Below are 27,295 nucleotides of genomic sequence, written 5' to 3'. Positions count from 1 at the left end.
GTTCATTAAATCACACCGACTACCTATCCCGGCATGCTTAATCTGCTACTACTTGGAGGGAGTCAGAATCAGAGGATGTTGAGGAATATGTCAAGCTGGTAGTGGAAAGATCAAGACCACTACCCATCTCACTGGAAAAGATCGTCACAGAAACTCAAAAGGATGACTGCCTCCAGTTGGCTGTGACCGCCATGTCCTCTGGTAAATGAGACAAAGTAACGCACAACCTCTCCGGTCGCACACCGGAAGCAGGGCAGACCCTCACCTCCCTCGGACCATCTGGGATGAGCTGGTGAGATTTCCAGAAGGTTGACTGCTGAGAGGGCCATGCATTGTGATACCCCAGGCCCTCCAACAGTGGGTAGTGGATCTTACTCATTCTACCCACCAAGCCATTGTGAAGATAAAGGCCAGGTTGAGACACAAAATCTAGTTCCCCGCGTTGGATTATTTGTTAGAAAAGACTGTCAGTCAATGGTCAATGTGCCAGAACACCGATCCAACTAAGACTCCTTCACCTGTCATAACACCGTATATTCCACCCATCCCATGGCACCACGCTAGTGCAGATTTTGGCAGCCAACCGGACGGTCACCACATGGTCATCGTGGTGGAGAACTTTTCCAAGTATCCGGAAATAGTGATATTTGATACCACATCACCCAATCAAACCATTCCTCGCATTGAAAAGATCATGGCCTGATACGCGAACTGCACATGGACAATGAACACCCATTCACCAATCAGGATTTCACTGACTGTCTCAAATCACGTAACATCCAGTACCAAAGAATTACACCTAGTGGCCCCAAGCAAATGGGGAAGTAGAACGCCTGATGAGAATGTTGAACAAAACCATTCACATTGCTGTGGCTGAAGAGAGAAATGTGGACTGTGCCCTGTATTCCTTCCTCCGAGAATACTGGCGAACTCCACATTCCACTACTGGAGTCAGTCCCAATGATTTGTACATCAATCATCCTGTGAATTACACTATACCTCACTTCACTTAGAAACCCCCTCTACCATCCAAGATAAAGGTGGTCATTACAACCCTGGCGGATGGTGTTAAAGCCGGGGGTAAGACCGCCAACAGGCCGGCGGTAAAAAAAAAAGAAATTACGACCGTGGCGGAAACCACCAACAAAGACAGCCACTTTAACACTCCGACCGCCATGGCGGTACAAACAGCGCGGCGGTCACCGCCAACAGACAGGCGGAGGACAAAGTACCACCCACAGTATCACAACCTACCAATCCGCCACCTTTTCCGGGGCGGATTCACCGCGGACAAAAACACTGCGGAAACAGGACTTCGAAGGGAAAACGCTCACATCTACACACCCCACGAGGAACCAGGACGCCATGGAACCAGAGCTGCAGATCCTGCCAGCCCTTATCTTCTTGCTCCTCTACCAGGAGCACGAACGCCGGCGGCGAAGACCACAGTGAGTACTGCACCTACGACACAGGGGAGGGGGAGGGAAAAAACAGGGACACACACACGCAACACCCCCACCCCCACCCTCACCCACGACAACACACACACTAAGACATATTGATACCTTACAGTTACACCCCGCAACCCCTCCGGAAGAATGCAAAGACCAAAGAAAATGAGTGTAACCATTGTAATACATTAAAATCCAGTACGCAAAAATATATATATATACACTATAAACAAAATATACACCAAGATTAGTAGTCCAGGTAGTGCTCCATTGAAGTCCGTGGAACACTGGGCCCACACGGTATGGGCGGGGCCCACACAAGATCCCCGACCATGACGGAGAGAACACTGCAGGGGCATCAGATAGCAATAAAACAGGCACCTCAGGGGGAGGGAAAGGGGGGGCACCTCAGCCGGTTGAGTGCACGATGCCAAATCCACAAGGGGGCCCCATGCCCACTGTTCAATCCTGGGGAGTGCAAAGCCACAGTCTCTCAAGTCTCTACAGTGGGTGGTTTGCCCACTGCTTCATCCTGGGGAGTGCAAAGCCACAGTCTCTCAAGTCTCTACAGTGGGTGGTTTGCCCTCTGCGTTATCCTGGGGAGTGCAAAGCCACAGTCTCTCAAGTGGATGACAGTGTCCACTGGTTCTGGAGGGGCCTTTATGCCCAGAGTGCTTCATCCTGCCAAGGACTGAGGTAGTGGGTGTCTTTCTCCACTGGTTTTGGAGGGGGCTTGGTGCCCAGAGTGCTTCATCCTGCTCGTGATGGACTCAGTAGCGTTACTGCCTTTGGCGCTCATGGGCCAGCGGTGCTTGTGGCGGCGGTGCCCTGTTCAGCGGTGCTTGTTGCGGCGGTGCCCTGTTCATCGGTGCTTGTGGCCGGCAGTGCCCTGTTCAGCGGTGCTTGTGGCGGCGGTGCCCTGTTCAGCGGTGCTTGTTGCGGTGGGGGTTCTTTGCAGTGACTCAGCTGCTGGCGGTCCTTCATGGCCCAGCGGGACTGGTGCTGGCGGTCATTTTCTGGCCCAGCGGGGCTGGTGCTGGCGGTCCTGTCTGGCCCAGTGGGGCTGGTGCTGGCGGTCATGTCTGGCCCAGCAGGGCTGGTGCTGGCGGTCCTGTCTGGCCCAGCGGGGCTAGTGGCAGTGGCCTCCTGGGCAGCGGGGATGATAGCGGTGGCCTCCTGGACAGCAGGGCTGGTGATGGCGGTGGCCTCCTGGCCAGCAGGGCAGGTGCTGATGGTGGCCTCTTGGGCAGCGGGGATGATTGCGGTGGCCTCTTGGGCAGCAGGGCAGGTGCAGCTGGTGGCCTCTTGGGCAGCGGGGATGATGGCGGTGGCATCCTGGGCAGCAGGGCTGGTGATGGCAGTGGCCTCCTGGGCAGCAGGGCAGGTGCTGGCGGTGGCCTCCTGGGCAGCGGGGATGATGGCGGTGGCCTCCTGCGCAGCGGGGATGGTGGCGGTGGCCTCTTGGGCAGCAGGGCAGGTGCTGGCATTGGCCTCCTGGGCAGCGGGGATGATGGCGGTCTTCTCCGCTGTGCTGCTCTTCCCAGACTTGCTGACTTTCTTGTGGGCCTTCCCCACCTTGGAAGGTGTCGCAGCTGACTCCACACTCCCACCTGTACCCCTGGGAGTGGCTTTGGTGGCTGGAGTCTTCCCCCTCTCCCGCCGGGCACTGGCCAACTTTTGATGCTTCACAGGTGGGGTACTTTCCGTGCTGTAGCTCCGTGCCACACTGGCTGTCCTAGATTCTGGTGACTACAGGCACCACTGGTCCCGGAGACGTTGTGTGCTGAGGTGCTAGGTTGGGACCTGGAGAGTCGGGCCCTAGGAGACGGACGGGGTGGGGGAGGTGTGGGAAAGAGGTCAAGGTTGGACAGGAAACGTTTTTTGGAAACACTGGGACGGGTAGCTGGAGGGGGTTTGGGAGTGGAGGAAGAGGTTGTGGTTGTAGGATGTGTTTGTTTGGTGACTTTGGGTGAAGGTGCATGTGCTGGAGGCTGTCGTGAGGTGGATGGCTGTTGGATGGGTGTGTGCCTGCGTTTGTGTATCTTGGGAGGTGGCGTCACAAACACACTGGGAGAGGACACAGGGGACGTGTGAATGGCAGTGGGGGTGGTGACTGCATGTGAGCAGGGTGTGGTGGTGTGTGTGCTGGTGATGGCAGTAGTGGCTGTAGATGTAGTGCATGCAGGTGTGAGTGTAGACGAGACTGGGAGGGAGGAGGGAGACGAGGAGGAGGGGGACACAGTTGAGGCAGTGGATGTTGGTGTGTCTGCATGTGTGTGATGCTTGCGTGAGTGCCTGTGGGATGTGTGGTGCTTATGTTTGCCTGAGCTTCCCTTGTGTGTTGACGTGTGTGCATGCTGGTCCGAAGGTGTGCTTGGGATAGGCTGAGGTAGAGGGGATTGGGTCTGGGTGGAGGAAGTTGGAGGGGGAGGCTAGCCACAGGGAAAATGGCTGCCATCAGTGCTGAGGCCAGAGTCTGAAAAGCTCGCTGAAGGGCCGCCTGACCAGAATGAATGCCCTCCAGGAATGCATTTGTTTATTGCAACTGCCTTTCTACACCCTGGATGGCATTCAAAATGGTAGACTGCCCAACAGTGAAGGACCTGAGGAGGTCAATGGCCTCCTCACTGAGGGCAGCAGGGGTGACTGGGGCAGCGCCTGAGGTGCCTGGGGCGAAGGTGATGCCCACCCTCTGGGTGAGCGGGCACGTGGCACAGGCTGAGGGGCTGCTGGGAGGGCGGTGCTGGTAGAGGGGGTGGCGGCTGTACCTGTAGATGCAGAGGGCACAGATGTTGCCGCCACCACAAGGGAGCTCCCATCAGAGGACGAGTCCGTGTCACTGGTGTCAGCTCTTGTCCCCGCCGTGGAGCTCCCCTCGCCCCCGTCCCACTGGTGAACTCCGAGAACCTAGTCTCGCCCTCCAGGGCCATGTGGGATGCAGCTCCCTCCTGCTCCGGTGCCACTGCTCCTCCGCCTGATGATGCTAATGCACACAAGAACAGGGAGACCACAAAAAGGGGTGGGGGAACGACAAAAGAAAGACATGTTGAGTGCATGCATTACCGCTACCGTTGGCGGACACAACAGACACAGAAGCCCCCTGCACTACGCCGCGAACTTGGGCTCCACTGTTCAATCCCTGGGACATGGCCTACAAGGCTATGGACGACATCTGCACACATGGATGACACAGGAGCCTGACTAGGTGTACTTGGCACTGTACACAGGTGGGGTGCCACAGGGTCTGCAAGAACAAGGGGACCTAACTAGCACACTCCCCCTGGCCAAGGGAAACCCACAGCCCACCTCCCCCACCCAGACACCTCCACTGCGCACAAAATCAGCAGAATGAGAGTGTACTCACACCCTTGTGGCTGCTGTGATGCCCCCAAGCGCCCATCCAACTCCGGGTACACCACCGCCAGGATCCTGAACATCAGGGGGGGTCATGGTGCGACGGGCACCCCTCCCACATTGGGAGGCCATCCCCAGCTGGGCCTCCGCCACCTTCTTGCTCCAGCGGCGAATTTCCTCCCATCTCTTACGGCAGTGGGTGCTCCGTCTGTGGTAGACCCCCAGGGTCTGGACGTCCTTGGCGATGGCACGCCAAATATCTTTTTTCTGGTGGGCGCTGACCTACATGAATTGTACAGGGGGAAAAGAAAAGTTATTACCAAATGCACCGTCACAGTCATTGGCCCCCATCCCTACCCTTGTCATGATGCACATGCACTCACCGTCATTTCATGCATGCCTCAATCTCCCCCCCCATCTTTCATCCACCCCACTGCACACAGGCATAGCCCATACTGCATGCTCCCAGTGTATTTACCTGTTTGTCTGGAGGACCGTAGAGTAGCGTGTACTGGGGGAGGACCCCATCCACGAGTTTCTCCAACTCCTCCAATGTGAAGGCAGGGGCCCTTTCCCCAGACGCACGAGCCATTTCTCTTCCAGACCGAGGTCATAGCAGCACTTGCAGTGTAGGTCCTCTCCTGTCGAAGATCAGGTATCGAGTGATTGAACAGATCGAAAATGGCGGTCACGTCCATGCCGGTGCGTACCGTCACCGCCGGCATACATCGTCATTGGCTCCTGGGACCCATAGGGTCCAATGTTAACCAATGTTAACCAATGCAGCATTGCGCTGCGGTCTTCGACCGCCTACCGCAACGGTGTACAACGCCAGCGCAGTTACCTCACATCCCATTGTCCCACTTTACAGGTCAGGCAGCCGCCATTTCAGGGGCCCACATGGCTTAATTTTTAACTGCGTCAAACATACCTAGGCCTTGCCTCAACACTCATACAGGCCAATTTTCGGATTATGATTAGTGTTCGGTGTAAGCTGTGGGTACGTACCTCTGAGTTGGTTGACCCTGTGCTCGCTGTTGTCCTTCAAAGGCACCCTCCGCTGGGACATGTGAGGAGATGGCGGCATCCTCCGGTGTGTACAGACAGCTGGTGGACCTGTCGACAATGGAAGAAAGACATGTGATCATCACCTACAGGCTTGACCATGCCACAATCCAGGAACTGTGTGCCCAGCTGGAGCCAGTTCGGATGTCAGCTATCCGCCATCCCACAGGAATCCCCCCTCAAGTGCAGGTGCTGTCAGTACTCCATTTCTTTGCAAGTGGGTCATTTCAAAGAACAGTGGCCATAGCATCAGGGATGTCCCAGCCTATGTTTTCCAACGTGTTGTCCAGAGTGTTGTCTGCCCTGCTGAAACACATGCGGAGCTACATCGTTTTCCCTCTGGTGGAGGATTTGCCTGGAGTGAAAGGAGACTTCTATGCCCTGGGACATATCCCCAACATCATAGGTGCCATTGATGGGACACATGTGGCTTTGGTACCCCCCGCAAGAGTGAACAGGTGTACAGAAACTGGAAGAGTTATCATTCAATGAATGTGCAGATGGTGTGTTTGGCAGACCAGTACATCTCCCATGTTAATGCCAAGTTCCCTGGCTCAGTGCATGACGCTTACATCCTGCAGAATAGCAGCATCCCTTATGTGATGAGTCAACGCCAGAGGCACCGTGTGTGGCTATTAGGTGAGCACCTGGAAGCAAGTCAGTGGGGATGGTTGTCTGGGTCTGGGGATATCCCTACAGGTTAGTGTGTGTCTAACAGTTGTCTCTCGCCATTTGCAGGTGACTCTGGTTACCCCAACCTGTCATGGCTACTGACCCCAGTGAGGAATCCCAGGACAAGGGCAGAGGAATGCTACAATGAGGCACATGGGCGAACTCGGCGAATAACAGAGCGGACCTTTAGCCTCCTGAAGGCCAGGTTCAGGTGCCTCCATATGACAGGTGGATCCCTATTCTACTCACCAAAGAAGGTGTGCCAGATCATCGTGGCCTCCTGTATGCTTCACAACTTAGCTTTGCGACGACAGGTGCCTTTTCTGCAGGAGGATGGTCCAGATGGCGGTGTTGTTGCAGCTGTGGAGCCTGTGGACAGTGAAGACGAGGAAGCAGAAGAAGAGGACATGGACAACAGAAACTCGGTGATCCTGCAATATTTCCAGTGAGACACAGGTAAGAATACAAACCTGCCTACTACATGTACTTTAACACTACTACCTCTCTACTGTCTGTCATTTTCAGCCAGTGTATGGTCTCTGAGTTGTCACTTTCCCTTACGATTTCACAGATGTGCGTCCCACAATGTGACATATGCTTTGTTTCCTCATGGACTAGAGCTGTGTGACATAGGTATGTTGACATTACAATTGAAAGAGCATTTTGCCACTGTAATTGCTAATACACTAATTCGAAATCACAGACTTACTCCAGATTGTTTTGTGCTTCAAGGGTGTTTATTTAAGTGCTCAATATTGGAGGGGGTTGTAAAATGGTGAGGGGTGACGGTGGAGGAATGTCCATGGCAGAGTCCCGTCTATTAGTCTAACAGGTGCAGTGCCCAAATGGGCATAGGAAGTGGAGCTGGGGCAGTTTGAGGATGGACAGGGTGACAAAGTGGGACAGAAAGATGACATTCAGGGTGGTCTCATTTCTTGGCAGGGGTCTTGGCATCGTTCTCTGTCTTTGTCCTGGATCTCAGGGACCGTTTGCGGGGTGGTTCTCCATCTGCAGGGGGTGGGGTGCTGGTGTGGTGGTCCTGTGGCGGTGCCTCCTGTCCACTAGCGCCGGCGGGGGTAACAGCATAATTGCATGAAATGGGCAGTTATGCCTACTGAGAAAGTGTCCAAATAGACATTAAAAGATGTTGGTTCCTTGGCTGAAGTATTTTAATCCGGAAGGTAAAACTTGGCGTAGGGAGTGCAAGGAAATGCCTCCTTATGTATGGTCACCTAAAACGTTTTGGACTAATGTTGCTGGTTTTTCGACTCTGAGAGTGCACTAAGGCCTGCTAACCAGATCTCAGTCTTTGTTTCCTGACCTTAGAGTGTGAGTTTCATTGGATTATGCCCAAGTAGCATCAGCGAATTCACTTGTAAGTCCCTAGTATATGGTACCAGGGTACCCAGGGCCTGTACGTTAGGGGGGTTACCCCAAGGACTGAGGCACTGGTTTTACCGCCCTGAGTGTGACAAAGGTAAAATATGGCTTCTAGTCTGTCAATGCAGATTGGAAGGGTAGCCGTAAACTGCTGGAGAGACATGCAAACGATTCCCAGGAAAGGAGACAATAGAAGTCTGCTTGGGAGAGAAGTGTTACCTCTTCCTGTTAGGAAGCCTCACAGGTGTTAGCCCAAAATTTGAGCTTCAAAGGAGACACTTTGGAGAGGGGTCCCTGTATTGTTTCTGGAGACAGGCTGGCAATTAGGAAGAAGAGGAGAAACCTGGATCCTAGAATAGCTAGATGCCACACTTCACAGGAAGTGATAATCGAGAGGGAGAGAACCTGGTAGCCTATTGACTACCAACTGCATCCTAACCTGAGGGCATTTTCTGAGCATAAATGAGGCACCTCTGACACCTAGAAATGAGATCTCATTGGACCGGAGAAGAGGACCAAAGAGGAAATGTCATGTGCACCAACGAACAGAGTCTGCACTGATGTGGACTGCACCTGCTGAACTTGCTGGTTAGCAAAGGTGAAAGGACTGTGTCTGCTGTGTCCTGCAAATGGAGAAGTCATCTCCAGAGTCCATTCGAAACAAGAGACTCCAAGGGTAAGTTGGCTGACCTCCTGTTCGCTGCACAGGGCCACAACAGCTGAAGAATCCTGATGTGCCAAGTTAGTAGCCCAGATGTCCGCATAGTCTCCACTCAGCACTGTGCAGCACAAAAGACCAGGACCCAAAGCTCAAAGTTGCACCCAAGTCTGCTGGACCCAGGAGAATCGTCAGAGTTCAGCTTGGTCATCCAGAAGGCGAATTAATGTCCAAGGAAGGATCCTACTGCATCCGCAATATTGGATAACTGCTAGCCAAGTGGTGACTGGGCTTCTGTCAAAACTGAGGACCTCAGGGGACGTTGACCTATGTGGCAAGGATCTCCTTAGCAAGTTGTGGACTGAGGAGTAGCCACAGAAAGACACCTGTCTACCGCAACACATCCACGGCATTCTTGAGCAGCTTCATCATCCTGTATGTCTTGCATCAGGACCACTTCCTTAGCTAGACACCTATAGCAAGTGAATAAAAGTGACTGAAAAGAACTGAAGACTGCTTCTCGCTTCGTGATTACTGTTTCTAGGAACCTTCCTGGTACCCTGGGCCGGCTGGCTCCTTGCTGTGGTTACGAAAAGAACAGATAATGAACGGAATGCTGAACAAATCAAACATTCATCCCCAATCACAGATCTGGGTTTAAGCCATCATTTGTTGCTCACCCCGCCACCTCAGTTTTGGCTGGACTGCTCCCATGGTGAGCATATGGCTGGGTCCTAACTGGGGTGGCATGGTGAGCAAAAGAACTGATGGATTAGACACAGATCTGTGACTGGGGGTGAATGTTTGATTAGTACTGCATTCCATCTTTCATTTGTGTTTGTTTTCTTTTATTGCCCTAGGTGTGCTGGGTATGCTCAGATGTGAGTTCCGTGCTCACTGTGCCATTGGATTCAAGCTAGCCCAGCTGATGAGGAGTGATACCCTGAAACTGGTCCCAGGATGTTTGTTTCTGGTCCAGGGAGAACCTGGCCTTGCAGTTCAGGCTGGACTGTTCCCATGGGGAGCAGAGTCAAGACTGATTTGCATATGAATGGGTCCAAACTTGGGTAGCGTGGTGAGCAAAAAAGCAATGGATTAAACCCAGATATGTGACTGGAGGTGAATGATTGATTTGATCAGCATCCGTCCATCATCTGTTCTTTTTGCTTATCCTTGCCGTGGTTGGTCACCTGAAGTAACTGGAAGCAACTGCATTGATACTTAGCTAAGTTGTTCCTGAAATAAATTCTAATGTCAATTTCTTCGAATTTGCCAATGCTTGTTTGTGGTAAGTAAAAGATATTTACTGTACCTTGTAAAATCTGCATCTCTGGAAACCACCAAGGGATCTTTTTCATTTTGGTGTCTACAAATACATATAAATGCAGTCTATTTTTTATAAATTGGTGTCTGATTTCTTGACTGACTGCATTTCTTCTTCAGTTGTGTTGGTGCTGTTTAAATGCTCTACAAGTGTTCCTTTGTGTATGTCTGATTGCTCAGAGCCACAGCTACCCAGTGTTGAGCTAAAGTCTTCACATACAAAACACACTGGTCCTCAAGGGGTGTAAGTGTATTACACTGTAAAGTTGAACAACTACACCATATTATACACCCCATTTCCTCACACTATGCAAGTACTAATCAAACAGATTGTTGGAGCTGTTAGCCTTAGGGTGGTCTTCCCCCAACTTTTCTGCCTCCCTCTCGTTTTTGGTGACCTTAGGACTGATAACCAGTGCTGAAGTGCGTGTGCTCACACCTTAAAATATGGTGATATCGGCTTGTCCCAAAGTGGAATATTAAATGTATTTATAAGTCCCTAGTAAAGTGGTACTACATGTACTCGGGGTCTGTAAATCAAAGGATACTAGTGGGCCTGCGGCACTTATTGTGCCTCCCACTTAAATTACATTTTAAACATGTCATAGGCCTACCATTGCAGATTGTTTGTACAATTTTAAACTGCCAGTTTGACTTGGCAAAATAGACATTTTGCGAGATGCAAACCTTCCTTTTTCATACATAGAAATCCCCCCTAGGATACTTCCTGAATGGCCCAGAGTGTTCAAATACTAGGACATGTGCTTTTAAGGTTTACATTACTTAGTAGTGAAAAGCGCTTATATTCGTTTTTGGGGTCGAGCCTGCAAGTGCATTTGCTAGCGCATGTGTCTAGCTTGCGAGACTCTGCTGTGCACAGCAAAGTACTTGAAGTCTGCCTGTTGTTTATCATTAGTTGGCTTGCGTGGCACTCTTCTCTACCGCCTCATAATTTGTCACTGCAGGCTAACCATTATTTTCGTTCCTCTCTGTCGAGGCGAGACCAAGCACTGATTAATTCAACTTAATGAGTGCTCATATGCCCTCGACATGATTGAGGTACTATTTAGTTCTTTTAACTTCTAGTGCTCTGCAAACAGAAGGCTTGTGACTGGCAAAATCGTGCCCACCAGGGCAAACAAAATTGCAACGTTTTATTTTTTTACAGCTAACTTTCTTTTATTTTGCCAAGTCATTTTTTTCACTTTACACTCATGTTTTCTTTTGGCTTTTGTCATGGGTCATGTTATCAAAAGATGATGATTGTCTTGTTGTAAAAATTGAAAAGCAACATTGTTTCTATATTATGTGTAATTTCTGAAATGATGCTTTAATACATAATAGTGTAGTACACACTAATCTACCCCACTCCAATCTGCCCCAATACAGTCCACCACAATGCACCCCACCTCACCCCCAAACCAATCAACCACACCAATCCAGACCACTCACCCCATACTAGTCTACCCCACTCCAATTCACCAAACTCTAATCCAAAACAGTCTGCACCACTCCAAAACAATCTGCCACACTCATTCCAAAACAATCTGGCCCGCTCCAATCCAAATCAATATGCCCCTAATCCAAACCAAAACAATATGGCCCACTCCCATCTACCCCACTCCAATCTGCCCCACTCCAATCTAAAACAATATGCCCCACTCAATCCAAAACAATCTGCCCCACTCCACACAATGTGCCCCATTGCAATCTGCCGCAACCGAATCCAAAACAATATGCCCCTCTCCCTTCTACCCCATTGCAATCGAGAACAATCTGCCCCACTCCAGTCCAAAACAATTTGCCCCACTCCAATCTGCCTAACTCCAATCTGTACCACTTTAATCCAAAACAATCTGCCCCACTCCAATCTGCCTCACTCCAGTCAGCCCCACTTCAATCTGCCCCACTCCAATCCAAAATTATCTGTCCCACTCCAATCCGCTCCACTCCAATCTGCCTCACTCCAATCTGATACAATCTGTCACAGACCAATCCACCCCACTCCAGTCTGTTCCACGCTAATTCAAAACAATCTGTCCCACTCCAATCTTCCCCATGCCAATCCAAAACAACACTCCCCACTCCAATCCAATCCACCTCACCCCAATCCAATCCACCTCACTCCATTCCGATTCACCCCTCCCCAATTCATCCCACTGCCATCCAATCCAATCCACCCCACCCCACACCAACCCAATCCAGCTCACTCTAATTCAATCCACCCCACTCCAATATTATCCACCCTAATACAATCGGCCACTCTCCAATCTGTCCCAACTGCACAACTCCATTCCAACACAATCTGCCCCACTCCAATCCAAAACATTCTGCTTCACACCCATTACTCCAATCCAATCCACCTCACCCCAATTCAATCCACCCCACTCCATCCCAAATCACCCCACTTCAATCTACCCACACCACCTCAAACCATCCCACACCAATACAATCCACTTTAATCCACCCAACTCCAGTCCAATCCAGTCCACATTAGTCCACCTTGCTCCAGTCCAGCCCACCCCACTCCAAACCACATAAATCTACCCCACTCCAATCCAGTCCACCCCTCTCCAATCAATCCACCCCAATCCAATCCACCCCCATCCAATCCAATCAAGCCAACCTACTCCAAACCAATCCACCCCACTTCAAACCAATCCACCCCACTCCAGTCAAGTTAAACACAATCCAATCCACACAGCCTACTCCATTCCACCCAAATCCACTCAATCCAATCCACTCCACCCAACCCAACCCAATCCATCCCAATCCAATCCACCCCACTCAATCCAATCCACCTCACTCTAATCCACTCCACATCCAATCTACCCCACCCCAATCCGATCTACTCCAATCTGATACACTCCACTTATCCACTCAAGTCCACCCACTCCAGTCCACCCCACTCCAATCTACCCCACTCCAATCCAATTCGACCCACGCCAAGCCAATCCTCCTCACCTCAATGCAACCCACCTCACTCCAATCTACTACACTCTGATCCACGAAACTCCAACCTAACCCACCCCAGTCCAACCCAGCCCACCCAATCCAAGCCACCTCACCTCAAACCAATCCACCCTACCCTATTTCAATCTACTCCAATGCACCCAATCCACTCAAATCCATCCCACTTTACCCCAATCCAATCCAACCCAGCCCAGCCCATCCCAGTTCAGTCCATTACACTCCAATCAAATCCATCCAACCTACCCCACTCCAATCTACTCAACTTCAACCCTCTCCAATCCACTCCACCCCACCCCACCTCAATCCCCAATCCACCCGACCCCACCCCAATCCAATCCACCCCATTCCAGTTCAGTCCATCCTACTCCAATCCAATCCAGCAGAGTGGAGTAGGGGGAGTAGAATGTCAAGCAGGAGTAAGTTCATGACCCCCAAGAGGAGCCCCAAGATTCTGTACCCTTGGCGTGGCCTCAGCAGAGCTAAATTGAAGTTGTTGGGCTCTTTGCAACTGCAAATGTGCCAGTTGATGCCAAAACCTTGTTGCTCACACTGTCTGCCGATGCAAAGTTCTGTCAACCCGACTCTTTTTACAAGAACATCGTCCGCTCACAGGGAATGCCTCCAGGAAGCCCCGAACCGACCACTTGCAACAACAACATGATGTTTGAGCCACAGCAACGATGATTTGCAATGCCGGGCCTGCTGTTTGCACTACGTCGGCAACTGTCCTCAATCCCACCCTGCTCCTCGTTGCCCCCTCGACCGCGAATAGGACTTTTTGCGCTGGACAGAGAAGGTAACTTTCCAGCATGACTAACCTGGTCCCTGTATCCGACCCGCATGCCATTCCAGTCAGACTGAACTTGTGACTTTCTCCCTGTCTTGCACAACCAGATAGCTGCCAGTGCTTTGAGGTTTTTGGCACTATTTTCACTTACATTTTTAAAAATGCATATCTCTGGTTCTACTGATTGGATCTTTGTCAGTTTGGTCTTGCTTTATTTATTACAATCTACTCTACCTTTCTAAGTTGGTATTAATTCCTTTTTTGTAGTGTTTTCATTTATTACTGTTTGAAGTGTTTCACAAATACTTTACACATTGCCTCTAAGTTAAACCTGACTGCTCTGTACCAAGCTATCAGAGGGTTGAGTCCAATTTTATTTGGGGTTTGCTTGTGACTGCACCCTGACAAGGATTGTGTTAATGCTTAAGTAGGGTTTCATTCCCCTCGACTAGTATCCCAATTTCCTCCACATGTCCACTGAAAACTGGAGAATGAGGTTTGCAAATCCATATGGTGTAATTTTAATATATACCTCAACACAGGATTAGCAGAAAAACTTAACTTGATGGCAATTGCTTGTTGTTGTTATTAGGAAAACCGATAAAAAACAGTTTATAAAAATGTATTATCCCAGTAGGTTCAGTTCAAATGGAAACAACAACATTAACAAATGGCTGATTGATTAACAAAATGTCCTGGACTGCAAATAAAAGATTTCCAGTGACATAGCTGTCATTCCTATTATTTTACTCTCACAACATATACATTTTGAAGTTGTTTTGTATTTTAATGTAATATACAATGAAATGTATTGAACTGGAAGAAAACTATATTTTGCTTTTAAATATGAAAGAAACAAAGAGGTGGCTGTTTTGTTCTACACTCATGGTCACATCTGGTGTTAATACATAAAGAATATAGCATCACTTCAAACTAATTTAGAATAATTCAGATTTCATGGGAGCCTCATTGAGGGCCAGTACAATATCCTGTGTTGCAATGAATGAGACAGGATAAATGCAAAGGTCAATTCAACATATCATATATAAGACTCCCAGTTTACTGTTTTTACTGATTTTTGCAGATAAATACAAGAGGAAAACAATGTGTTTCCTGTCTGTAATTATTTTAAAAGCAGAAAAATATTTAAGATTTTGCTGCTTGTGAAAGACTCTAGATGCTGTCTTTCATGAGCTCCGGGCAAAAGCTGCGCAGATAGATAACATGGGGAGTTAAAAACCAGGATGATTATTCCTTAAATACAGGCATATGTTAACCCCCATTTGCATTATAATGCTAATATGCACCTGTGGGTCTGGCGCTTAGTTATATGTGGCTGCTTACTTTGCTAAATCGCAACAGGCATCCACGTATGAGTGCACGTCTAAAAAATAAATAAATGTGGAAATATACCATTTTACAACTCCGTTTATTCTCAAAACACAAAATAAATATGGATAAATACCCAAAAGATGGGGAAAAAATATGAATAAATACAGATGAAAATGTTTTAAAAATACCGTAAAACCGCCAGCCTTCATCATATATTATGCTCACATTATATGATCCACATTTCTGTAGAATATGAATATTTAAAGAGAAGGTGCTTCTGGTGATGGCGCAGTACAAGTGCAATAGTCCAACCAAGTAAACGTGCGCAAGGATTGTTTAAATGCAGAGTTCACCGGTCACAATAACTAAATATGTACCAATAACGGTACAACAATGCAAATCCCACAACATATAAGTGGCTCAGTGGTAGTCTTTCGACATTTTGAATCTCTTAATTACTAGTAACTCAGTGGTAGTCTTTCGACATTTTTACCCTCTTAATTGCTTACAAGGGGACTTAATCGAGACAAGCACAGGCAGCATGCTCGATATACAGTGATAATTAAACAAATATTAATTTGTGAAAATTTGGGAGTATTTGTTATTCAACCTGTATAATCACAAATAAACAAACTCATCAGACTCCTTCCGCATGCCTGTGAACTTGAGATTCACACTTTAAACATACCTCCACTGGAAAAGACAGCTGTGTGAGAGAGTGAATAAAAGGAATTTAGATAAACACAAGTGCCATTCTGGAGCTGATGACTTATCAGATCTGTCTCTTACATTCCATGCTTCTTGAGATGTTCTCCATAACAGACACACGGCATAGCAAGTTAGCAGTCTAGCTGTCCAGTAACTGGAACTTCCTGGACAAGTTTCAAAGGGACAGGAAGTAACCAGTGGCATTCAGGAAAAGGACTAGATAGGACATTGTAGAAGATAGCTTCTCACGAATAAGTCCCTGTAAATCCATTTAGGGATGAGAAAATAAAGGAATCACGCATATTTCCTAGAGACTGCTGTCTGGTCTTTGAAGCACCTCTGAAATCTCTGGCCTGTCTGGCTCAGGGGATACATCACACTGGCAATGAAGAAAGCACCACAACAACATAGGATGCAAGAAAGTCAAGTACACCGCAAAAGAGAAGAATTGCCATGATTCATGCAACACGTCCTGAACAACAGACCATGGCACAGTAAAACTCTTAAAGAAGCTGTGACTGCTTTATTAGCAAAAAAATAATAATCAGCAACCTGTTGGTGGAGTGCATGTCAGAAAAGCAAGCGTGATCACTGCGAACGCATTTTTACTCCTTCACAGGAATCAAATGCACATTGCGGTCAACAAACCTTTCCTTTTGACCCAGAAAGATGTGTGCTGAGCTATAAACAATTACTTCAGCACAACCCCAAGAATGTAAACGCCTTGACCAAAATGGCCACGTAAGAAAAACTCCAATCCGGAATATAGTTCAAAGCTTTAATACAATCACAAGCTCAAAGTCATGTGGACTATGTTTAAAACAAAGTTGTAGAGATACATAATCACTAAGGGTTGTCCAAGGTAATGAAATAAGATCAGAAGTACTAATATCAATAAAACTAAGCATTCAAGAAGAATGATACAAAAAGTCAGTAAAAACATCTGAGACACAGAAGTCACGCGGTGCTCAGATTTCACAATCATTTAGTCAATTCAAGTTCAATCACGTCAATAATCAGCGGCTGGGTACCAATCAAATCTACGGCTAACCAATTTAGGGAAATACATGTGTGGTGAAAAACACATGCGGGCAAAATACAAAACTACAAATGGGGACAACAATTATTTGAAAAATAGAATAGCTCAGGCTACTGGACATTAAGAAAAAATAAAATAATAAGTGTCTGCATTGTGGAGAGTAACCTAAAACTGTCATGTCAAGGCGCCAGAGCAAATGGCAGAGAGGAAGATATCTCTCCAAGGGATACAGCATTCAGGGAATCTTCATCAGCAAAGCATCTGAACTGCAAGCATCTGCAAAGTGTCTGTCTCAAGGAAAGACAAGACAAAGCTGCTCTGCATCTCCTCTACTTCTACTCTGAGCAAACTTCCATCAGCAACAACTTATTAATCAACATGAAATGTTCTAATTGGTTACCAGAATAAATTCATATTACAAAAAAGGGGCATCATCCAATTAGGATTTTTTGCAGACCTCATGTTGCAACAGTCCAACATTCTCCCAGGTCTGTCATGAAAACACCTCCTCTTTCCATGTGACTCCAAACGGTTGTAACAATTTAGTACAAATCAGACCATGTTCCTGTATTATATCCAATTTAAGGCCAAATATATACAGTTCTTCTATGGTTAAACAATAGACTTTTTAGAAATGGAACTTTGCTTCTCATGGGAATAAAATCTGAAAGAAGGTTTCAGGTTATGAAAAAACAGTTCAGCACATCTACATGAATGCAAAATGCAAGCTTTGTAGGTCTTAGTTATGCTAACACAAGAAAATATAAAATGCATTTATAAAGTACTTGTTAATAAAACACACAGGCCCTCATTATGAACTTGGTGGTAATCACCGCCAAGCACCGTGCTGACGATGAACAAAAGACCGCCAGTGGCAGGGAATTGCACACCGCCGAATAATGATACCAAAAAGATAAACCTCCAAAAATCCTGCAACCTCCACCCACCGCCAGGGCCAATTACGGCGAAAAGGCAGTACACCCCACCCCGCCACCGCCATGCAGACAAATCCCCGCCCACCAAATAATGATGCACAAATCAGCTTAGCGGACAGTGAATGCCGAACGACCATTGGGGTACGGACCACCACGGCCAGCAATGGGACCCATCAACAATAAATGCACACATTGGCAAGTTTGAAACTCACATACCTGACACACATCCACAATACTATAAAACCCCCACATACACACCCCAAATCCTTTGCAATGCCAATAGCACAACAGATATTGACAACAGAACACGCATACACGGAACTCATCATCACACAAATCACACACACAAATACACCACCAAAACCCATACATACCCCAAACACCATCACAAGCCACACACCCAACCACACAACAGCACCTTCACCGATACACCTACAACACACCACCCACAACACACACCATGGTACCCCCTAAGCACCCCTGCTTCACAGACAGGGAGCTAGGGACCATGGTGGACAAAATACTCAGGGTCAAGCCACAGCTATTCGGGGCACAGGTGCAGCAGGCACCCGTGGCCAGGAAGATGGAGCAATGGCAGAGGATAGTCGACAAGGTCAACGCATTGGGAAACCATCCACGCACAAGGGACGACATCAGAAAGAGATGGAACGACCTGCGTGGGAAGGTTCAGTCTATGGCATCCAGTCACAACATCGCCATACAGAAGGCTGGTGGTGGTCCCCCAACTCCACCCCTGAATACACTGACTGGGAGGAGAAGGTCCTGGCTATCCTGCACCCGAAGGGCCTCACTGGACTCACTGGAGGACTGGATTCGGGTAAGTCAACTACAATATCTTAACAGTCACCACACCTGTAATGCATGTATCACCCCATCCCCTCACTACCACCAGGACCCCATCCACTACCCAGTCAACAACACCTACATGCAAGTCCCCTGCATGCCCAGAATCCCACAAACAAATCCACATCCAGCCCCCTGTGCACAGTGAGCTACCTCTGCATGGAATCCCAATGGCACTACAGCACCCACAATGCACCTCCACCTTCCACAAAAAAATGCACCAAAATGTACACAAAGGGACCTTGCATTCCACTACCGGGGAATATAAACACAAAATAGTGCAGACAAGTGCAGTAATTGCCGAAAAAGTACAGGACACCCACATGTCTATTCTCCCACACACAGGCACCACCACCCATGCCACCCAGACGGAGACGTCAAGGAGTGCCAGTCCTCCACCTGAAGATGGAGGCCCCACTCAGGAGAGTGCAGAGGGATGTCTGGACACAGAGGAAATCCTTGGCCCATCCCACACCCCTAAACAGTCACCCTCCAGAAGCCCCACCCAGGACACCACTGACACCCCTACCACTCAGCCACCATCATCAGCTCTGGCCAAATGACCCCAGACTATTGTCTCCCGGCCACGGACTAGCTGCCCACAGGTACAGAGGCAAGAGTCTCCACTCACCAACAGGCAGGATGATGAAGGGCCCACTGCAAGTGGGACTGCCAGACCTGTGCAGGGGCATAGGCACAGGGGGCTAGGGCCAATGGGACGGCATCAGTGGCCCAGGGGGGTGGACAAAGGATGAATGCTGCACTTTCTGCCTGTAATTTGTTCATATGCATGTCAACATGTGCCATGTCAGTATGTAGGGGCATGGCATTTGTGTACAGGGCACACACACTGATGTCTGTTTCTTTGCTCTGTGTGTCCTATGCAGGTCAGCACCCATCAAAAGAAAGGCCTGTGGTAAGCCATCGCCGAGGAAGTGCGGACCCTGGGGGTCTACAACCGGCGGAGCACCCACTGCAGGAAGCGGTAGGAGGACCTGAGGTGCTGGGCCAGGAAGACCGGAGGGGTCCAGCTGGGGAAGGCCTCCCAACAAGGAAGGTGTGCCGTCGGACTCTGACCCCCCTAATGGCTTGCATTCTGGCGGTGGCCTATCTGGATTTGGATGGGCGCTTGAAGGCAGCACAGCAGCCACAAGGGGGTGAGTGCCAACACTGTTGTGATACCACTCTGATGGGTGTATTTGGTGCTGTGGGATGCATGCACTGTAGTGCCAGGCACCAAGACAGGTGTGTCCCTGCAGTCCTGCCCACCTCCACGTCCTTGGGATAGTGTCATAGCTAGTTTTGCCAGGGTCTGTAGGCCCATAGGACCTCATAAGGGGTCCCCTTTTTGGAATCTGGTATTCATTGTGGCCTTAGGGACTTGGAAGTGCATTGGCTTGGCATGGTCTCTTAATAGGTGTACTTCACACAGTTTATGAGAGTCATGTTTCATGAGGGTTATGTTTTGTATTCTGGGGTCAGCCTACTAGTCAAAGGACCGTTCATGACATCTATTGTGTCTGCTGAGGGTTCATGCCTGACCTGGGTGGGAGTTTCTGTGACCCAAAATGTACATACTTTCAGGATTTTGCATACTTGTTTCTTTTTTTGTTTCCCTATCCCTGTGCTCTTGTGTCCCTGTGTACATTAGCATCATCTGGCGAGGGAGCTGAGGCACCGGCAAGTGGGATGCAGCAGCCCACAGTTCCAAGGAGACCGACGCCAAGGGTTGGAAGGCGAGGGGAGTACCACGGGGGAGGCAGAGTGACTCTGATACCTCCTCTGATGGCAGCTCCCTGGTGGTGGCGGATCCTACTGGGCCTACCCATTCTTTGTCATCTTCCGCCACCCCCCATACCATCACCGCCCTCCCAGTTGCTCCCCACCGAGTTGCCCGTGCCCGCTTACCCAGGAGGGTGGGCACCTTCTTCGCCCCAGGCACCTCATCCCCTGCCCCAGTCAGCCCTGCTGCCCCCACGGAGGAGGCTATTGACCTCCTGAGGACCATCTCTGTAGGGCAGACAACCATTGTTAATGCCATCCAGGGGCTAGGATCCCAGATGCAGCAATGCAATGCATACCTGGAAGGCATTCACGGTGCCATGTTTGGCCTACAGAGATCTTTTTCAGGCTCTGGCCTCCTCTTTGATGGCAGCCAGTGACCATGGTCTTTCCGTCCCCCCTCCCACCACCTCTACCCCTTCCAGCACCCCACTCCCCTCAACCATCCCAAGCACACATACAGACAGCCATGCACACAGATCATCACACAAGAAGCACACTGAGAAACACAAGCACCACACTTCCCACCACTGGCAGGCACACACCCAACATACCAAAGCACACACAACAACATCCACTTTCCCCAGTGTGTCAACCTCCACCCACCACCCTGTCTGTCACCTCACCATGCACATCCACATGCACTGCACCCTCAGTCACTGCTGCTGCCCCCATTCATGCAGTGACCACAACATGTGACATCCCGACATGCACCCCAGACACCACACCTGCACTCACCATGACAACATTTACAGACACTTGCAGCACACATCAGACCTGCAGACACCCAGACAACATCCATCTACACTGGCAGCCTGTCTACTCCCACTGTGTCCAAACCCCCTTCGTCCAAAACCCTCAAACGTTCGCAAACATCCGCACCACACACATCCACCACACACAAGCATACTATACAGGCATCTGCATCCACATCCGGCACATCTACACCTGGTACAAGAACTCCCTCAACCTCCACTCCCAGACCTGCCTCAAAATCCCCTCCAACTGCACCTAAGAAGCTTTTCCTCTCCTGTGTTGACCTGTTTGAACCCACTGGCCCACCCCTTCTTGTCCCTTAACGTTCCCATGTCCTTGCCCAGTCCACTCCTTCCTCGTTTAAATCCGCCTTAGTCTGCCCTTCCAATTACCGTGCCCCTTCTCCAGGGAGGAAAAAGCCCTGTGTTGCCTCAGGTCCCTCTGCCACCCCCCGGTCCAGGCCCACTACCCCTCCTTCCAAGGGCAAGCCCAAACCCCCTCCACCTCCCAAACCTAGCCCAAGACCCCACCTTCCAGACCTAAGTCCCCACCCCCGCCACCCACTGCCCCTGTTCCCTGAGGTGCCTGGCTGCCCCATTGATGCCCCTTTCCATTGGAGTTCCCTTTGCACACATGGGAGTCAAGTTTGGGCTATATTTGCCCTTCAGGCACTTTGGGGTGGACTGGCCAATGGCCTTATATGGACATTACCTTTGTTTATTCAAATACATTTTAAGTGGCCAGCAGTGCTGTTGGCACATTATAGTGATAGTCAGCGTTTCACTGTGCGGGTGTGGTGTGCACAGGTGTGTACATTGGTGCAGATATTTGTTGGCTTGTGTGTGGTAGGTACATCTTGTTCTGGTATGTATGGCTTGGGGTGGTGGGAGGGGTTGGGGGTGCGTTGCAGGGTGGGGTGGGTGGGTGTGTAACTGTGCCCTTTCTTCCCATGTATACTAGGCTGTGGTACTTACTGTCGTCGTCTTTGTTGTCGGTCACAGGCCTGGGGGAATATGGCAAGGAGAAGCACTGGCATTATTTCCAGCTCTCGCTCCATGTCTGCATCGGCGTGTTCTGTGTAGCTCCAGTGAGTGTTTCCTTTTATATTGTTTGTTTCCGCTTTGCCTGGCGGTGGTTCCCACCCCAGAACTGATGGCGGTGTGGTGTTTCATTATTTAGTGGGCTGGTAGGGCCTTTCCGCCGGCCTGAGGGCGGCCTCCCCTGTCGTCGCAGGACTGCAAAAATGGCAGTTTGTGGATGGACAACTACTTGTTTCTAATGTGCTTCATTATTTGGCGGTCCAACGCCAGTGGTGCGGTCCTTACCGCCATGTTCATAACGACCACCACAGTGTGCAAACTTATAAATTCAGCATTACTAATATTTCATTAGTATAAGTAATACGTTTCTTTATAAATTGTAAAAACATTTTTATTGCATTATATTAGGTGTAACAAAGAAGTGCATTTTTCTCACTTGCACATATTTTCAAAGTCATTAATCCTTCATAAAACACAAGAAATTTAAATTCGTTTTGACTTTGACTATTCGTGTAGAGTATAAATTATGTTCTAACATCAACTTTAACCTTCTAGTATATGATTTCATTAGAAAGGCACATTTGTCAAACTGTGAAGTACGAGCAAATGTCACATTTAAAATGTGTGTCAGTGCAGCTATGTTAGTTTTCTGTCTTCTATGTTTGTGACTGAAACTTGTCACAGTCTGCTGATTTTAGTAGCACAAGGAACAGGCTAAAATTAACACTCTATCATCACATGCTCTGATTAAATGCTGGCAGTCAACCATAAATATTTGCAATGATTCTAAATATCTCTATGTTGAGGAGCGCTGCATTGGAGCCACAAACTGCACGTGTACCGAAGGTGGTGGTCATCTTGAAGTCAGGCACTTCAAGTGGAAACCCATAGAAATCTATTGGGGGAAACAGTCAGGGAGTCATACATTCCAGGAAAACCCATTGAAGCCCATCAGGCAGTCATTTTGAAGTCACCCAAACATTGGAAACAAGTGAAAATACCCTTATAGAACATGTGGTAATAACAACAACTGATGGACACAAGCCGTAGAAGCAAAACAAACACTTCAAATTCAAATCAAAACAAAATAATGTAAGAAATAATGTTGGTGGAGATAAAACCAGGAAGAGAATCAGCACCATATCTCTGTCCCTAAGATCAGCTACCCATTTCATCAGGAAAAACGATGGGGTCAAAATGGAGGGAGTGGCTAGATGATTTTGTGGACTTCATAGAAGCCTCTGAGTAAAAATATGAGAAACAAATCCTAGCGACAATGAAGAACCTCATCGGAAAGGAGATATACTATAATTATTTGAGAATTACCACCTGCTTAGTCATAGATCTACACATCAGTATGTGCCATATTAGATACAAAATTCCTACTCAAGAACTTCAACTACAAGTGTTCAGCCTTGCATTTCAAGAAAAGGGAAAATGAATGGGTGATATCATGACATGACTGTTTTGCTTGGCCATATATTGTGAATTCATGACATTTTCAGCTGGATGCCATAGAAGGATGCCAGTCAGAATCACCTCAATATCAACTGTTGAGGAAGAGCTAGCTAAAACTGAAGAGCTCGCAAGACTAAAAAATCAAGAAGAGCACAAGGGAAAAGGGTTGATGGGGGTGTGGCCTGATGCAGATGGCGGAAGAAGTCTCTTTGTGAGGATCCCGCTGGCAATCCCCCACCCCGTTACATCCTGAATCTCGATGGGCCCCCAGCCTCCCAGCACATAGCTGGAAGTACGGGGACACCTGTTGCTATTGAGGGGTGAACTGCACAAACAGTGGCCTGGGATCGGCCCCAGACCGGCTGGGAGGTCAGGGGCCGCAAGGAGCACAAGATGGCGGCCATGACCAGCGCATCAGAGACAGTAATCCCTGCCATGGACATTGCGGCCTGAGACTGCCAGCGGTGGACCTGGGCTGGTGAGGGGCCCAGCGGAGACTACAGTGTGCAGCGAGCGGGGACGGGCCTCGTGATCCCCGGCAGCACCAGTGAACGGAGGTGCACGGCGGGGAGTGAGACCTGAAGACAGCGGAGTCCCTGAAAGGCAGCGACCAGACCTCTGGGGAAGAGGCTGGGCCCGGGTTGGCATTGGGTGCCAGAGGAGGCATGAAGGAAAGGGGGTCTCTGGCCCGGCCCTGGGCGCCGTGTGGCAGGGTCGCCCCAGAAGTAAAGGCAGACGGACAGCAGAGGTACAGCGAGTGCGTGCCGGGGTGCCCCCAACAAGGGCGGTAAAAGGAGGTCTGATCAGCCACGTAGGAGCGGTGAGTACCGCGGGGAGCCCAGGAGGGCGACCAGAGCCCAGGAGAGGAGACCACTGGGGTTCTGACCCAGATATGGCCCAGGAGAAGGAGTCCTGCATGGAGGGATGAGGTGAGCCGTATAATCCTCTGCCGTAGCGGGTCCGCGGGGAGCCAAGAGTACCCACCCTGTGCAGGGGACTGGGGACCCCGCCCTTCAGGACATACTACAAGCCATAGCAGCTTCTCGTAAAGCCTTGGAAGGGAAAATTGACGCCCTGGTCACCAACTTCACAATGCTCAGAGACGACCACCGTCGTTTGGCCAAAAAAGTGTCCACCACAGAAAAACAAGTCAAAGAACTTCTGCCACAAGTCAATGACACAACCAAGATCATGAACCGGATGGAGAAGCAAATTCGCGACCTGGAACTACGGGCAGAGGACGCAGAAAATCATTCCTGGTGAAATCATGTCCGCATCATTGGCTTGCCAGAACACATTGAAAAGAATAACATGGTTGAGTTTCTGGAGCGCTGGCTTAAAGAGGAAGTGGCAGGGGATGGACTCTCACCCTTTTTAGCGCTTGAGAGGGTGCATAGGATCCCGGCGCATCCTCCACCTCCGGGTGCCCCTCCACAGCCGGTTATAGCCAGTTTGCTGCATTATAGGGACAGGGACTATTTGTTGAGCCAAAGCAGGAGGAACAGTGACTGCACATTAGACAACCACACGATCCGTCTCTTTCCCGACTTTTCACGGAAAGTACAGAAACAAAGGGCCACTTTTCGAGCCGCTAAACAGAAACTGCGCCAGTTAGGAACACAATATGGAATGATGCTCCCTGCAAAACTTAGAGTGGTGGCCTATGGAGGCACACAATTCTTTACTGCAGCAGGCGAAGTGTGGCAGTGGATAGGCTCTCAGGCACCATCAGAGAGGGGCCATCTGGCAGAGGACCACAACGCCAAAGGAGAGCCCAGCCTAGCAGGAACCAGAAATTGAGGACTCCCTCCAATAAAGAGGTGCAAAAAGTATGCCAGAAAGCAATGGAAGCAGTGGCATCTCTCAGCGGCTCAGACCCCGGCTCTCACTGGATGGTAGACGAGGAGCTGGAACATTCAGGATCGGACCAAGACTCAGAAGCATCGCACGCATCAGCTGGGTCGGAATCAGAAGTGACTCCGGGGACATCAGACTGCATCATCTGACTTACACAGCTCTGGACTTATTTGTGAGGTCCGGCGCCAACACAGGATGACCACCAAGAATCGTATGAAGCCATTATCTCCCCTGAAGCAGCTAATAACAAGCCCAGAGATGGCAGAACCTACAGGTGGGGTACTGGGCCACAAACACCCTCAAGCTTATTAGACGGGGAGGAGACAGGCAACGCAGCAAACTCCTCTTAAAGAACTTGAGGACCGCCCCCAGTTTTGATAGACTAGTTGATGTAATTGTTTGGGTTTTGAGAGACAAACAACCTTTTGTCCTGAGGAAGGGGAGTTGGGAAGTTAATTGTTGGGTTAAATTTACAGGGCAATGTGAGTCACAGAGATTGGTAGCTCTGGAGATGCGGAGCGGGAGTGTAGGGCTGTCGTTGTCTAGGGTACTGAGATAGGCGCAGGAACACCTACAGATGAAACAATGGTATTGCTACATTAGATTCATACAAATTCCTCTTGTGGAATGTCCGGGTATGCACACGATGATCAAAAGGTGTAAGGTTTTTTCATACTTACAGAGGAGGGGGATCCAGGTTGCAATGCTCCAGGAAACACACTTAACACAAGCAGAGGGGAAAGTTATATAGAAACGGTGGAGGGGTCATGTATACTACATCACTCATTCGGCCTTTTCTAGAGGGACCCTGATATGAATATGGGCGGGGTCCCATTCCAATTGCTGGATAGTCTCATCGATCCGGAGCGGCGATTTGTGGCAATTCGAGGGAGGCTACAGGGCAGGGAGCTAGCAATGATTAATGTTTATGCATCCAACTCGGATCAGGGTGCATACTTTACACGCTTATCAAGCCTCCTGGTCACATTCCTACAACACTCCCTAGTTCTGGGAGGTGACTGTAATTGTGTGGCAGACCCCACTAGAGACTGCTCACACCCCCATTTGCACGATTCTCCGCTTACTAGAGTGTCACAGCAATTTATATCCTGGCAGTCACATTGGGGCCTGATAGATGCATGGTGAAAGTTGCACCCAGACACCAGAAACTATTCATACTTCTCCTATTTACATTAGCTACACGTTCGGCTTGATGCATTCTTGTGTACACCACATGTAGTCCCACATATACATACACTGAATACTTGGCGCGCACTATTTCAGATCATAACCCACTATTGTTGTCACTGAAGTGGGGCCTGCCCCTTCCCCGTATCCCCACATAGAAATTGAAACTAGAATTGTTAGAGGATGTAGAACATCAGGGAGAGATGAAACTGCATATTACTCATTTTTTGTGGATAACGAGGCCACAACCAGCAATCCCCTGATAGAATGGGATGCTTTTAAGGTGGTGATGAGGGGAAGGTGTACAACAGGAGTGGCGGGGTATGTAGAATACTACTTAGAGACACCATGGAGGTGGAGGATAAACTGAGAGAGACTGAAAAGAATAGGTCGGTAAATCCAAACTTCCAGTCACAATACTGGAGCTTAAAGAAACAGTAGTGGAGTGTGTGGAACGTCTTCACTGCTTTGACTTCAGGAATTATATCACAAGAGCCCACAAGGAAAGGGACAAAGCAGTCCGTATGCTGGTATGCTCGACTCAGAGAGGCTCAAACATACTAGAAATTAAAATATACCTGGGGGAATGCATCTATGGACAGGAAGAAATTAACGCACATTTTCTGACCTACTATGAGCGGTTATACAAAAGTACCCTCCAAAGTGATAGGGA

The 27,295-nt window shown here is 49.2% G+C and overlaps 1 long non-coding RNA gene across 1 annotated transcript in view; it reads left to right on the top strand.

Moving 5' to 3' along the window:
• LOC138258712 (uncharacterized) overlaps positions 1 to 13,575 on the top strand; it is a 158,902-nt gene extending 145,327 nt beyond the window's left edge. The window contains exon 3 of the long non-coding RNA XR_011198519.1: positions 13,489 to 13,575. This is a non-coding gene — a long non-coding RNA (uncharacterized lncRNA). The remainder of the gene's footprint in view (positions 1 to 13,488) is intronic.
• The last annotated feature ends 13,720 nt before the right edge of the window (positions 13,576 to 27,295 follow it).

This window comes from Pleurodeles waltl, chromosome 9 (genome assembly GCF_031143425.1).
Source record: "Pleurodeles waltl isolate 20211129_DDA chromosome 9, aPleWal1.hap1.20221129, whole genome shotgun sequence".
Classification (NCBI taxonomy): domain Eukaryota; kingdom Metazoa; phylum Chordata; class Amphibia; order Caudata; family Salamandridae; genus Pleurodeles; species Pleurodeles waltl.
Note: the sequence above shows the minus strand (reverse complement) of the source record. Positions and strands in the feature narration are given on the sequence as shown.